At 42.5% G+C, this 16,070-nt stretch overlaps 1 protein-coding gene across 4 annotated transcripts in view; it reads left to right on the top strand.

Annotated features, from left to right (window-relative positions):
- Positions 1–16,070, top strand: part of RNF13 (ring finger protein 13) — a 79,171-nt gene that overhangs the window by 1,156 nt on the left and 61,945 nt on the right. Inside the window, exon 2 of one of the 4 annotated variants that reach the window (XM_060197533.1) lies at positions 533–758. The exons of the other annotated variants lie outside the window; for them this stretch is intronic. The gene's annotated coding sequence lies outside the window, so the exon portion shown is untranslated. The remainder of the gene's footprint in view (positions 1–532; positions 759–16,070) is intronic. 4 annotated transcript variants of the gene reach the window in all.

Raw genomic sequence — 16,070 nt, 5'->3', positions numbered from 1 at the left:
TCTAAAGTTGTCAGTCGCCCGTTTGCGTTTCCCCTCCCCTCGGGGCAAGTTCGGGAGGCTTCTCCCGATCGAGCAGTTGCGCAAAGTCGCGGGGCGACTGGAGTTGCGGGGACTCTGGACCAAACGGAGGGCGGGCGGGCGGGTGCCTGCCTGCCTGCCTGGTGTCTTCGTCTCCGGGCCCTTCCTCCTCCACCCTTCCCCTCTGTCCGCCCTGGATGGAAGCAGGGGCTGAGGTGGGGTGCGGAGGCGGGTCTGTGTGGGGGGGCACCGACCCCACGCCCCCCTCTCCCCGCCCTGAAAGCGGGGCCCCCGGCCTCGGACACAGCTTGGTCCCAGAGCGCCCTGGCCACTTTGGTGACCTCCCCCGAAGTGTCCCCCGACCGCTTCGGACACACACACGCCTCGGTCCTGTCCTCCCCGCCCGCCGGCGACAGTGGCCTGCGCGGTTTCGATCGCAGTTTCAGCACCGCGGGCAGCTGCTCGGATCGGTGCTGCGGGTTGACGATCGCGGGTCTCTCCCGTTGTCCACAAGGAGCGGTTGTTCTCCGGGGAGAACAGCTGCAGCTGGGGATGGAGGAGGCATCAGCGAGGAGGGGTGTGCCTGCGCGCTAGGGCGAGCGGAGGAGCAGAGGCTCCGGGAGGGGCTTTCAAGGGCTCCCACTATCTAAACACGATTTCTCCGTGGGCCGGAGATGATGAGCTCCACTCCGGAGTCCCATAAATTGGATGGTGGGAGCAGCTAAAACTTTAAACAGGAGGTAAGAAGTGCATTACTGGATTTTTGGCACAGGCTTAGTTGCATTGGCTGTGTTAGCATAAAGAAGGAAGGGAGGTAGGAGGGATTGGGTTGGGGGGAGGAAAAGAGAAAAGAAAAAGAAAAACCCGCAAAGTAGAATTTGACTGTTTGGAGTATTGCAACAAAGTTAAAAAAAAAAAAAAACCAACAAACTCTGGGTGGAGGGTGAAAGTAGATTTTTCAGCTTCACTATAGGGGATGGGATACAGACCTTTGGTGGCGGGAATGGTGTTAAAATACACTCAAAAAATGAAATAGAAAAAAAGAAAAACATACAGTATCTGGACAACTCGTGGAGGAAGAATAAATATTTTATGAAGCCTTTTTTTTTTTTCCTTTTCTTACCAGAGCACCCTTCAGTTCTGGCTAATGGTGGTGTGGGGGATTGAACCTGGGACTTTGGAGCCTCATGCTTGAGAGTCTGCTTGCATAACCATTATGTTATCTACCCTCTGTCTACTTCGTTTTTTTTTTTTTTTTAAACGTGTGTATGAAGAGGAAGATGTGAATGCATGCTGTGTAATTGTGAATTATGGCAAAACACTGGACTCCAAATGTACAAGTTAGGCTGGTTTCAGCCTTCAGCGCTGCCGCTTATTCCGTGACATTCTGTAAGTGGAAAAATTGTGAGAATTAAGTGAAATAAAGTATGTTTGTTGCATAGTTAAGTGTCAAGGTTGTTTTTATTTTATTTTTTGGAAATGGTTTCCAGTTATTTCTGTTAAGAGTGACTGGTTATGTTACTTACTATATTATCTCTTCCTGTAAATGAAATCAGCCAGTTTGATGCCAATCATGCAGACAAAACTTTGGTTGTGGGAAGGTTATAGAGTGAGTTCTCGTGCTTCTACTTCTTCTTCTAGCGTTTGCCCTTCTTCCGTAGCCAGTCAACAGCGTCAGGTTGAGCCTGATGTAAAGTTTCGTGCTTCTACTTAAAGATCATTTCTCTCAATTGCTTTTTATGAGAGGAAAATGAATGAATAAGGCACTTTCCTGCCATTGTGAGGATACATTTTTTTCTTTTTTCTTTTTTATGTAGTATCTGTTACTGAATCCAGGTCCTCACAGGGCCTCATGTATGCCTCCTACCATTGACCCAAACCCCTGGCCTTCTCAAGAATTTGTGAGGAAACTTACCTGTTACTAGCTTTCACTTCCCTTCCTTTAATTTTAGTGAAGTAAGGACAAGTCTGAGGGTATTTGTGTCTTCACATTAAATTGAATAGCAAAGCATTTTATGTTTTGTAGTTGCTGCATAAAAGAAATAGGAAAGGAAATGGTGTGGTCAGATATAGCTCATATTTGTGCTTCATGTGAGAATGATAGAAAATGGTTGATGGTTAAGTAAAAAGTTTGATTTTGGACCTTTTAAATCTGGGACTTAATGTTTGCCAGAAGGTTAATTGAGTTTGAGCCATGATAGTGTTTTGTACCGTTTAACATATTACTGCCGTATGGCTTTTCATATGGCAGTAGCACATGATACATAAAAAAAAAAAAGTTGAGTTTCTTTTACTATAGCTTGGTGGTTAATTATTGTTTAAAAATTCAAGATTTTGGGGGTCGGGCAGTAGCGTAGCGGGTTAAGTGCACATGGTGCAAAGTGTAAGGACTGGCTTAAGGATCTCAGTTTGAGCACCCAGCTCCCCACTTGCAGTGGTGGGGGTCGCTTCACAAGTGGTGAAGCAGGTCTGCAGGTGTCTATCATTCTCTCCCCTTCTCTGTCTCTCCACCTCCCTAGATTTCTTTCTGTCCTATTCAACAACATCAATGGCAACAATAACAAGGGCAACAAAATGGGAAAAAATGGCCTCCAGGAGCAGTGGGTTCATAGTGCAGACACTGAACCCCAGTAATAATCCTGGAGGCAAAAAAAATGATGATTTTGTAATTATTGAGCATATACAACACATTATTTTATCTTATTATTAGTGATTTAATACATTATAAAATAACGGTTATAATTTCCCTCTCTATCTCTCTGATAGTATCTGAGAAAGTCAGCTCAGACCATTGAAGCCCATGTAAAACCAAAAAATTAACAAGTAAAAATAAACCTAGGCATCCAGATTCTAAGATCTGCCTATTTGCATTATTAAAGATGTATTTATTTATTTAATGAGAGTTATTTCGTGAGGGGGTGGGGCTAGGGCTATAAGCCTGGGCTTCACATAAGCGGGTCCTGTGTTTTACCTGAGGGGCCACCCCCTGCACCATCTCATGTCATTTATGCTTAAAACAAAAGTAATGTTACGGGGCTACTTGGGATTCTCTTGTTTGTTGTTAGATGATCTTGAGTAAGCTCCTTTGACTCTCACTTTCTTCTACTTAGAAATACAGTTTTAAAACCACTGTGCTTTTGATGGGATTGGGATAACCTGTAAAACTGTACAAAGTGTGTATTCAGTAAGCTCTGTGCCTCAGCAGTTTTCCTTCTATTTTGAGATGTTGTTGTTTGAAAGTTTGGTAGCAGTTTGACGGTAGTGGGAGTAATCGAAGGTATAGAGCTAGGAGAGCCGAGGGTGTTTGCCAAGGTTGTATGTTTGAGGACCAGGCCAGTAAATGGATGGAAACAGACGGGTACAGGTTATGGAGATTGTTATCTGTCAGGCTGTGGAGTTTGTACATAACAAAGATGTGCTTCTTATGGCCATTAATCTGGAACACAAGGAGTGTGAGTAGGAGCTTGGAGGCGAGATAGTTTACTTGTAGTAGTTGAAGTCAAGAAGTTGTCGTGATGGGATTATAATAAAAGGTTATAGGTTTGAGAAATGTCGACACTAATGTTGAGAACTGACATAAATTTAATCTGAGACAAATTCTGGGGGGGGGTTGGGGAGAAGAGGGATAGTAGTGCTTTCAGTAAATAAGAAAAAAAAAATAAGCCTGTTGTGATACAGAACAGTTTTGGTGACAGAGGACTTAGGAGGAGAATTTCTGGAGATTTTATTTTTGGAGCCGACTTGCTCAGGTCTTTGGAACTGGGGGCTGTTTGTATTCCACAAAAGGGGAAAGGACCAAGTGCTCGCATTGTGGGGAAATAGTCTAAATCGGCAATCCTGCAGTGGATTAAAGTTTCACATGAGTGGTATGATTCCAGAAGGTTCTCAGGAATGCAAATTTATCACTGAATGGAGAGGCACCTACTGTCTTTCCTGTGAACATATTTAGCGGCCTGGGAGGATATGCAAGAAAATTATGGGGAGGGAACATTTTGGAAACCCATCAATACTTCTATTTTATTATTTCAAAAAAGAGCCAGTAAAAGGGAAGACAGGAATTCTTACCTAAACACTTGGAAGAAAGCTGTGATTTTTATGCCATGCCAGGCATTTTACACATATGTTGGATGTTGAATTGCAGCATCTTCAAAGTTCTTATTTTATTCATGCCTGCTTTGTGCATTGATTAGTAGAAAAAATTTTTTTTTCCTTTTTTAGATATAGAGAGGCCCAGAAAGAGTGTGTGTGTTTGAAAGAGACCATAGCACTAAAGCTTCCATCAGTGTTGTGGGGGCTGGATTTGAACCTGTTAGCACAGATGGCAGATAGAAAAAATTTAATAAACTTATTATGAGAAGGGATTCAGAAATACTTTATTCTATTTATCACCACAATTATGGAAGAAGAGCCTCAAAGGATAAGAGAAGAATAGAGAAGAATACATCATGGCCTGATGGGGGAGAATAGAGATTCTGTGAATGAGTCCCTGAGCCATCCATTTTCTGCTTTTGGTTTTCTCATTCTGTAAAATGAAGATGATGGGGATAAAGGATAAAACATATAAACACCCTTTAGCCTTAAATAAAAGGGCTGAGTTTCTAAGGTGCGGGGCAGTTGGGTAGGACATAATGTTAGAAAAAGCAGTACGATTTACCCATCTGTGAACTGCTTTAAAAAAAAATTCTTTATTGGGGGGGGGGGGATGAATGTTTTACATTTGACAGTAAATACAATAGTTTGTACTTGCATAACATTTCCCAGTTTTTCACATAACAATACAACCCCCACTAAATCCTCTGCCATCATGTTCCAGAACCTGAACCCTCCCCTGCCCCCCAGTCTCTTAACTTTGGTGCAGTGCACCAGTGTGAACTACTTTTGATTCCCTATAATGCAAGACCAAAGTAACAAGCTAACCTGATTTTTTTTTTTAAATAGTCATTAGGCACAAATAGAACAAAGAATAGACTTCCATACTCTCTCACATCATTGTTGGAAACATTACTTGATCCTATTGAATATATAAAGATTTTTCTATTAGCATTCATATCCTCAATACAAAGAAGAATGTGAGTGAGGAACCGTATATTTTAGTTGTGCCACAGAGAAAACACAGAATGAGAGGCTGGAGAAGAAAAAGTTTACATGATCAGAGAAGAAGTAATGGCAAGAACAAGGCTGGAGACATGGCAGAACTAGTTTTGCAGAACTTTCTAAGTGAAGTCCTAGTTTATTTGTGAACGTTATTTCTTAAGACTGTTTAGTCTGTTAAGAAATTACGTAGTGGATCACATGATGGGGCATTTTAGATCTGTCTTTTTTTTAATTATTATTTTTAGGCAGTTGGGTGGTAGCACAGTGGGTTAAGTGCATGTGGCACGAAGCCCAAGGACCGGCATGAGGATCCCGGTTGAGCCCCCAGCTCCCCACCTACAGGGAAGTCACTTCACAGGCAGTGAAGCAGGTCTGCAGGTGTCTGTCTTTCTCTCCCCCTCTCTGTCTTCCCCTCCTCTCTCCATTTCTCTCTGTCCTATCCAACAACAATGACATCAATAACAACAACTACAGCAACAATAAAAAAAGAAAACAAGGGCAACAAAAGGGAAAACAAATAAATAAAGTCTTAAAAAGAAATTACATAGTGGGTTACATGATGGGGCATTTTAGATCTATCTTTATTTAAATATTTTTTTAAAATTAATTTTCCCTTTTGTTGCCCTTGTTGTTGTTTTTATTGTTGTTGTTATTGATGTTGTCTTTATTAGATAGAACAGAGAGAAATGGAGAGAGGAGGGGAAAACAGAGAGGAGGAGAGAAAGATAGACACCTCCAGGCCTGCTTCACTGCTTGTGAAGTGATCCCTCCTGCAGGTGGGGAGCTGGGGGCTTGAACTGGGATCCTCACGCCGGTCCCTGCACTTCGAGCCACCTATGCTTAACCCGCTGTGCTACCACCCAACTCCCTAGCTCTATCTTTAGATCCCACTGATTTCAATTACTGCAGAGTTATAGTCCTATTTGAGATGAGTCTTTCAACTTTGAAAGTTTCAGGAATTGTTAATTTTGTGGTATTAGGGTATTAGTAATCATGAAATATTTGGACATTATGAAACACTCCAATTTTCAGAGTGACATTAATATAAATTAAAAAGGCAACTGGAATTTTGGGACATTGTGCTCATTGAAGCCAGAGCAACTCTAGTCAGTTACAAGGATTTTATTTATAACAATTTCTAAGGGCCTTGGTATTTTTGCTGTTTAACTGTATGAATGAATGCAACTCTAGTTCCAGGCTCAATTTCCAATGATTGAGATACATTGAGTTGTTGGGAAAGTCATGACACATTTTTGCATAGAAAAACATGTCACAACAACTCAGTGCATTTGAACTATAGAAGAACTGAATTTCCAGGGAGAAATAGTCATGGTAGTGTTAGGTTAGTACCTCCTATAAGGCCATGTAAATTTGATTGACAGACATGAACTTCTTCAACTCACAAGTAATTAAAGGAATGCAAGTTTATAAAGTAGGTGGACAGTCTGGAAAGATGGGGTTTTCATGACCAAATATTTGATACTGTTTGATGATACTGTATTTGAATCTTGTTCCATCATTTAGGAGGTAGGTGTCATTGTGCAAGTTGCTCAAAGTGGAAGAGAATATTTATAAAGAGCTTGCTGCGTACTCAGTGTTTTTATAAGCACTTTATATTATTGTTCTAGAGCTCAGTTTCCTGTCTTTATGGAAAAATTGGGGAACCTGCCTCTGTTTGTTGTAGTGTGAAGATTAGAAGAAGTGATGCGTAATGGTCCAGGAGGTGGCGCAGTGGATAAAGCATTGGATTCTCAAGCATGAGGTCCAAAGTTCAATCCCCAGCAGCACATGTACCAGAGTGATGTCTGCTTCTCTCTCTCTCTCCTTCTATCTTCATGAATAAGTAAATAAAAAATTTTTTAAAAGAAAATTACTATAAATATATTTTTTAATTTATAAAATGGAGATATTGACAAGACCATAGGATAAGAGTGGTATAATTCCTACCTACCACCAGAACTCCCTACCCCATACACCCCCCACCCCCAAAGCTCTCCTATTTTTATCCCTCTGGGAGTATGGACCCAGAATCATTATGGGGTGCAGAAGGTGGAAGGTCTGGCTTCTGTAATAGCTTCCCTGCTGAACATAAGGCATTTACATGTCAATCCATACTCCCAGCCTGTCTCTCTCTTTCCCTAGTGGGACAAGGATCTGGGGAGGTGGAGCTCCAGGACATCTGCCCAGGGAAGTCAGGTTGACATCATGGTAGCATCTGGAACCTGATGGCTGAAAAAAAAGTTAAGATATAAAGCAAAACAGATTGTTGAGTAATCATGAGTGAACCTAAAGGCAAGAATATTGCAGATGAACATTTGGGGGTCTCCTTCTGGAAAAAGCTAGTAGGTCTATTTTAGGTATATTCCAAGGGGCCATGTTTTACTAGTTTTTGCCTGAGTCTGATAGCTAACATGCAGGTGGACCAAAGGTGCTCTTTGGGGGAGATGGTGCCATAGTTGGAAAAAGGGCTAGAAAACTGCATCAGGGAGGAGAGTAGCTCCCAAATTTGGGAGAAGTATATAAATATTGTTAACTGTAAACCCCATTGATTTGATTTGGGGCCCATAGTCAGCACAGGAGCCTATGTGGTCTCTGTAGCCCTGTAGGTCTGAGCTCGCATTCTGTGGTCACGGCTAGAAACATTCCAGGTTGCACTGATTTCAGGACCCTTCTTCCTTGGGTGTTAGAGTATGTTGTTCAACTTCCCTTCGGAGAATGGAACAGTCCCTACCATTATTAATTCAGTTTGAGGGCAAGGTCCTGTAGGGCCCCACAAAGGGGCCTCTGATGGAAATGACCACAAAGGGGGTTCTGATGGAAATGACCAGTAACCATGGAGAGAGGGATCTGGTAGTGGTCTAGGCCCATCATGTCTGTGTGGGAATCCCATGACTCCCTGACTAAAGGCTTCAGGTGATGGGATGGCCTGATAGAGACCAAAAAGACATCTTTAAAGTATGCCGGTCTCTTGCCCTTATCCAGCTTTTGTAATCCTTACTTTGACAAAGTTAGCTTTGGAGTGATTGAGGGAAGTGGAATGGGAAGTAGGTGAGGAGGTTGTCTAGGTCTAAGTAGAAAGTATTTGATTAGGTACTTTACGGTGTCTTTTTTCGGTCTTTCTGCTTGCTTGCTGCATTTATTGACTCACTGCAAACTATTGTACTCTACTGCTTTCAGGTGTATATTTCCCCCTAGCTTATGGATGCATGTACATCTGCCCTATCTCATGGGCCCTGGACTAGATCTAGGCTTTGAGGCCTTGTTGGGAAGTGCACCACCTGAAATGAAATTAAGAAGTCCTATGAGCTAAAAGAGGTCTCGCCCGAGTAATGAAGCTAGAGGGTTGACATTCCATGCCTGACCTCTCTGGACACAGTCCGAAGTGAAACATTGAGGTGGTGCTGGTTGCATACCATCCATATTTTATTAGCTAGTAAACTGCACTTCAGAGAGACTGTTGGGTGGCCTTCCAGGCTCTGTATCTTACTTGTGCACTAATGGCCATATATTCACTTTCCTCTTTTCTCTGTGCAGTGGGAGAAGCACTGCTTTATTTAAGTACTGGTGAGAACAGAAAGATAGCCATGCCAGTTATCAATCTGTTCTCTTTTTGCTCCAAACAGACTCTTCAATAGTTACTCTCCAGTAATGGACAGGAGTCTAAGTGTTTCTCCTTAACAAAGAGCACAGTGTTAAGCTCTGTCAGGTGCTGGGGGATCCTCTGTAAGAAGGAGCTTACTGGAGAAAGGGGTTGTCCATGAAATTCTTGTGTGCTGTGTTTTCTCTTTTCTTCTCCTATGAGAGGTGTCCCCACCTATGGGTGGTCAGCCATGTGCCCAGAGGACACAAACCCTCGGTGGTTTGCACCCTGGTCCAGATTCTTCTGAATGGAACCTGTGCACTTCAGGCATCAAGTCTGCAGAGGCCCAGTTGCCCCTGTGAACGTGCCTGCCAGGACTGTTGCCTGTTTGCTTGGCAGCTTTGGACTAGCCCTGGTTTGACAACACAGCAGAGTTCTCCTTTTGTCTCATGTGCTGCAGCCTTTTGCATGAGGACTAAACCCCAGCTGTGGGGAAGGGCTCTGCCCAAGGTCATTGCTTTGGGTGGGTGTACTTTCCTTCAGCTTTACTCCTCCAGCATAGTTTATTAATTACTATTGTTTTTTGAATTAAAACCAGTGGTGAAAAATGTATTACTTATCTGGTTAGACACTTTACCTTGTAAAAGTCAAGGCCCCACAAACCACATAGGAGCACCGTGTACTGAGAAACCTTCATGAATGATGAATTGGCACTGTGGCATCTCTTTTTCTCTGTCTCTCCCCCTTCTCTCTGCTTCTGTGATTGAAAGGAAAAAAAAAAAAGAGTTCACTGCGAGTGGAATCATGAGAATGAACAGAGGGCAAACAAAACAACTTCAGTGTTTTACAGCAAACTGCATATTTAAAGTGAGTGCTTAGATAAACTGACTTATTTTCATGTGAGAAGCCATCACCATAAAGAAGTTTAAGAACAGGGCGTGGGTAGGTAGCATAATGGTTGTACAAAGAGACTCTCATGCCTGGGACATGGGCTCAAAGTAGGTCTGTATGCATGACACGACAAACACATTATCTAGGTTTAATCCTCTGTACCACCATACACCAGAACTGAGCGGTGCTCTGGTAAAAAAAAAAAAAAAAAAAGTTTAAGAACATTACCACCACTCTCTGGGTTTCCTCATGTCCCTTGGGTAGGCTTCTCTCCTCCTCCTTGCCATTCCGCTCTAGATCTTGATAGTTGCTAGCCCATCATAGTGCAGTAATTGTATATAAGCCAGCTACCCTCTGCTTCATTTACTGGGTAGGTTAAACTGCTACAGATACAGAATTGGCACCTGGGCTGAAGCCAAGGGATAGATCTGAACACTTGAAGTTTGGGTGTGAGCTGGGTCATGCCGTGGGCCTGAGCACAGTGCTGAACTCCTTGCCATTGGAAATAGGGTGCCTGCCAGGTGTCATCCGTTAGTGAAACTGGTTGGTGGTGATGTAGTGCTGTCTGATGCACCTGCCTTACAACTTGACCTTTCTGGCAGTAATAATAACTGGAAGGAGGGCAATATAGGATTGAGTCTTTGCACTGACACTTCTCCAGGTGCAGCGGGCCACGGACTCACACCAGGATCGTATGCATGACATGACAGGCACACTGCCCAGGTGAGCTGCCTTGCTAACTTGAAAGCAGGAAGTGTTCTGATAAAATGTAGAAGGAACTAGGAGTGGGTACATTATCAGGTTGCAAACTTCTGCTGAGGTGTGATGTACAGAAAAGGTAAAAAACAGAGCACTGGAATCATATTGTAAGGGGACTTGGGGCTCAAGCGTTGATTTCAGGGTGTGATTTCACAGCTCCTGGCCACTGTTCTCATTCACATAGGCACGCGAGGTGAGGTGGGGGCGGGAGGTGAGGAGCAGAGGCACCTCAGCACTGAAGTTCCCTCCGTTTTCACAGCACCTCTCATAGGGTGCTGAGGCTCAAAGCTGGGTCTTACACATGGCAATGCAGTGCCCTACCCAGTGAGCTCTGTCTGTCTGTAGAAACAGTTGCTTCTCTCTGGGGCTGGTGTTACTGAACCTGTTACTCAGTGGCCTTGCACCACTAATGTGGAGCAGCAAACTGTGTGCTTGATTTTTGGACCATGTATGGTCACTGGACTTGCACAACTTTTCACTAAGAAATTGTGCTTAAATGAAAGGAGGAGATATGCGACTGGCATGAGGCGACCGGCAAGAGAATTGTTCACTCACTCAGGCAGTTTCTAAGTACGATCGAACGCAGAGCAAGCACCATATTCGAAACTGGAATGCCGGTTTGTTGTTAAAATTTCGGAGGCTCTTGCTGGCCAGGCTAGCTTCACGGGCGGGTAACAGAGACGACCAGAGACATACGGCTGGGCAGGGAAGCTGTATTTCTTTATTCAGGAACAACGATTCATAAACTAAACCAAACTAATCACCAAACAGAACTCTGCTGCCTCTTTCCCCGCAGCAGCGCCAAGCACTCTCTCTTACTCTGGAACTCAGGAACTCTTCAACTCTGGAACTCTCGCCCTCTCTCGGGGTTCCCAGGGGTAGGGCCAAGTGGGCCTGCGAAACTAACTGGACTGATCCAATTCTCTTGGGGGGGGAGAACTAGAACAACCCAATGTAAAGCATACAACAATTCCCCCTTTTCTTTTTAACTAAATGACTACAGTATCAAGGGTGTGGGGTGAACAGAAACCTATATCGTACAGGCATTTTTTAAAAAAGAAACTGGCACAAACATGGAGAAACATGTAAGCAAGTAACAAGAACCAGTGTGCTGCCAAGAGAAGGCCTGAGGGGGCCATTTTTGCCTCTGTGGGCAAAACTTTTATCAGCTTAAAACATTTCTTGCCTCTGGGGGGTGTACTTTCTTGCCTCTGGGGGGCATACTTGCCTCGACGGGCATTTGCATGGGGGCAGGGAACGGCCTAGAGTCCCAAAGGCAGCTGGCTGCAATTTACTTACTATGAAACAAAACTTGTTATTAGCATATTTCTAATAGAGAAGGAATCTGAGACTTTTACATATCAACAACGTCTTTTTAACCTTTTGTTACACCCATTCAAGATGGAGACACACCCTAGTTGTACTCAGGAAAGGAAACCTCAGGCATGAGAATAATTAGCATAGCCATTGTGCGATCTACCATTTCTAATAGAGAAGGTAATGGAGAGTTTTACGTATCAACAAGTCTATTTAATCTTTTGTTTAGACCAACGTAGTTAAAATATATTGATTGTTAACTAATTTTTACCTCAGACTTTAAATGTAAGTTAATTTTATCTTTATGAGAATTACGTTGAAAACCTTTTTCATTTAACTTTGTCTAGTAAGAATTTAGCCTTAAAGTTACTGTTTACCAAACTTTAAACATAAACATAAACATAAACATGGTCATTAATACACAAGGAGAGAAACCTTTGTTATGAAGACATGTCATTTTAAACACGAATTTAAATCTGTACTGTCTTAGTTGTTGGGGGGGTGCGTTGTCCAGTGGTGGTCTCTTGGGCAGCTTCACTTCTAGGAATTGCAGGTTGCAATCTCTGTACAAATCTCTGTGTACTCCAGCTTGTCTGCCTTCAGACCGGAGCTGAGGATCTCTGCCAGGATGAGGGGGGAGAACTAGAACAACCCAATGTAAAGCATACAACACCGGTTACTATTCTTGGATTGTTTTTGTTTCTCTTGACTACGTTATTCTGAAAATCAGGTGGGGGAAACATTCACATCATCTGCTTATCCCTGTGCCTGGTACCAGGTTAAGTTTTTGTTACTGATTTGGCTCTTGCGATGGTGGTGGCAATCAAATCTTATAGAACATATAAACATTATACAATAAAGTATTCTGGTTCAGGGGGCTGATTGTTTGAAGTACATTTTCGATAAGTAAGATAACTCTTATCTGCCATGTTTCTCCAAATGGTGCTTTAGCTTTTGGTATCTGTGAAAGCAATTGCATTGTCAATTGTCTTTTTCTAGTTTGCTGTGTGGCTTATTGTTGGCATTTGCAACCTACAGCACTGGTAACAACGGTAGTATTTGAGGGAAATGTGAAGTGTGTTTTTGTTAGCATTCCTATTCCTCTCTTCCTTTTTTTCTGTAAAGTGACCCTTTATCTCACCCTTCTCTGACTTACAAGATGTTTATGAATAATGACTCCACGTGCCACTGGCTAATCTACAACTGGGAACAGTGCTTCCCAAACCCAGCTTGTCATGAGGATTCAGTAGGGGGCATTTAGAAAAAAATGAGCTTAGGGAGCAAACTCCCATCTGACCACAAGTTATAGACAATGGCTGACACTCCAGGAGCAGCCTGCCCTGGTCTTTACCTCCTTTCTTCCCCCAGAGCTAGCCACTGTCATTTTTTGAGCTTCCTCATTTTTATTTATATTTCTACTCTTTTTTAAAAAAAAGTATTTTCCCTTTTGTTGCCCATGTTTTTATTGTTGTTGTAGTTATTATTATTGTTGTTATTGTTATCATTGTTGGATAGGACAGAAAGAAATGGAGAGAGGAGGGGAAGACAGAGAGGGGGAGAGAAAGATAGATACCTGCAGACTTGCTTCACCGCCTGTGAAGCGACTCCCCCTGCAGGTGGGGAGCCAGAGGCTTGAACCGGGATCCTTAACGCTGGTCCTTGCACTTTGTGCCACGTGCGCTTAACCTGCTGCACTACCGACTGACTCCCATATTTCTACTCTTAAGTAGTGTCATCTGCTTTGCCTTTTAAATGACTTCATATGAACAGGGTCATCGTCTTTTGTTTTATTTATTTATTTGCCAGAACACTGCTCAGTTCTGGCTTATAGTGGGGACCTGGAACCCCAGGCAGGAAAGTCTTTTTGCATAACCACTGTGCTAGCTCTCTTGCCTGTCTTTGTATTTTTAAAATCTTCTTTTGCTAGGTGTTATTCTTGTGAAATTCGTCTGTGTTAATCATGTGACTATCACTTTCATTACTGTAGAGAATAACAATACATACACATAACGCACTTTATTAATTCTACTTTAATACATAATGGTCAACAATGTTTAATAGAAAATAGAACTCACTGCCTATATCTGCATGTGGATAAATTTTAGGAAGGAATTAGATATGAGTTATGTCCCTTATGGTAGAAATGTCCTTGATTGTGTTGTAGTTGATGTTTTGAGAGACATGATCAAGTATAGTTCCCCTTTATCTGTGACTTCACTTTCCCTGATTACAGTTACCAGTGATTAACTTTGGTCTGAAAATGTTGTGTACAATAAGACATTTAGAGAGAGCACATTCTTATAACTTTTATTATAGCATGTTATTACAGTCATCCTGTTTGGTTATTGTTATTGCACTCTTGCTATCACTACATATTAAGCTTTTTCGTGGATGTGTATAGATAGGGAAGTCATAGTACAGAATATGGTACTATGTGTGGCTTGAAGACATCCTGGAACATGTCCTCCATGAATAAGGGAGACAATTGTATTGTGTCTGTAGGGCAAAGCAGTCAATTTGAGCATACAGTGAACATTGGGAACGGTTTGTATAACACCCAGAGGTTAGAAAGAATTGCTAGAGACATGTAGCTCTGCTTTGCCACTCATGAGACTTTCTTCTTCTTCTTCTTCTTTTTTTTTTTTAAGTATTTTATTTATTTTTTTATTTTTGATTGATATGAAGAGAGAGAAAGACACAGAAACAGAGAGAAACACCAGAGCACTGTTTAGCTCCGGCTTATGATGGTGCGGGGGGATTGAACCTGGGACTTTGGAGCCTCAGGCATGAGAGTTTTTTTTTGCATAACCTTTATGCTACCTACCCCCCATGAAACTTTCTCCTCTTCATTTGGGGGCTGGGGGCTTGAATCAAGGTCTTTGCTTGTTGTAATGTGTGTGCTTTACCAGCTGCTATGTTAAAGAGACCTGTGTGTTAACCTTTTTTTTTTGAATTTTTAAAAAATATTTTATTTATTTATGAGAAAGATAGGAGGAGAGAGAAAGAACAAGACATCTCTCTGGCACATGTGCTGCCAGGGATCAAACTCAGGACCTCATGCTTCAGAGTCCAAAGCTTTAACCACTGCACCACCTCCTGGACCACTGAAGTTTTTTTTTTTTTTAATTTTTTATTTATAAAAATGAAACATTGACAAAACCATAGGATTGCACAGTTCCCACCACCAGAACTCTGTATACCAACCCCTCCCCTGATAGCTTTCCTACTCTTTAACCCTCTGGGAGTATGGACCCAAGAGCATTGTAGGATGCAGAAGGTTGAAGGTCTGGCTTCTGTAATTGCTTCCCTGTTGAACATGGGTGTTGACAGGTCGATCCATATTCCCAGCCTGTCTCTCTCTCTTTCCCTAGTGGGGAAGGGCTCTGGGGAAGCGGAGCTCCAAGGCACATTGGCGGGGTTGTCTGTCCAGGGACATCTGGTCGGCATCCTGCTAGCATCTGGAACCTGGTGGCTGAAAAGAGAGTTCATATACAAAGCCAAACAAACTGTTGGATAATTATGGACCTAAAGGCTGGAATAGTGCAGGTGAAGCATTGGGGGGGGGGGGTCGTGGTGGTTCTTCCATTTTGTAGATAGCTAGTAGGCATATTTTAGTGATATTTCAAAGGGCATGTAGCTATACTACTGTTTTTGTTTTTGTTTTTGCCTGAGCCTGAAATCTGATATGCAGGTGAATCCTAATTATTGTCTGGGGAGATGATGTCATGGCTGGGAAAAGGACCAGAAAGCTGGATCAGGGGAGAGAGTAACTCCCTAATATGGGAAAGGGGTATAAGTATTACTGTACACCCCATCAATTTGATGTGATCTGGGGACCATAATTAGCTTAGGATCCTGTGTGACCTCTACATCCCTCTGGATCTGAGCTCACATTCTGTGGTCATGAGTAGGAACATTCCAAGCTGCCCCAGTATCGACCCATCTTCCTCAGGTGTAGCATAGAGTATGTAGTCCATCCTCCCTTGCGAGGATGGAAAATTCTCTTCTACCATTGTTGATCCAGGTTGAGGGCAAGGTCCTATGGGGGCCCACAAAGGGGTCTATTTTGTTGTTCCTGATAGAGATGACTGGAAACAATGCAGAGAGGGATTTATTTGAGGTCTAGGCCCATCAAGTCTGTTTGGGAGACTCAGGACTCCCTGATTAGGGCCCCAACTGTTTTTTTTTTTTTTTTTTTTTTAATTTATTCTTGTTTCATTTGCTGGAGAAAACTAAATTGCAAAGGAATTGTCAAAAAAAAATCTGAAAATTGCTTTGATTGATAGTAATTATTTAAATTTATACTAGTCTTCCATGAAGTTTTGACAGCTTTGTATTAGAGAAACTAGGTACTTTAGTTTCCTTACAAAAAGCTATTGGGCATCTCCTTTTTTACTCAACAGAGTTGATT

This window comes from Erinaceus europaeus, chromosome 9 (genome assembly GCF_950295315.1).
Source record: "Erinaceus europaeus chromosome 9, mEriEur2.1, whole genome shotgun sequence".
Classification (NCBI taxonomy): domain Eukaryota; kingdom Metazoa; phylum Chordata; class Mammalia; order Eulipotyphla; family Erinaceidae; genus Erinaceus; species Erinaceus europaeus.
The sequence above is the reverse complement of the archived record's forward strand: the minus strand, read 5'-3'. Positions and strand labels throughout refer to the sequence as shown.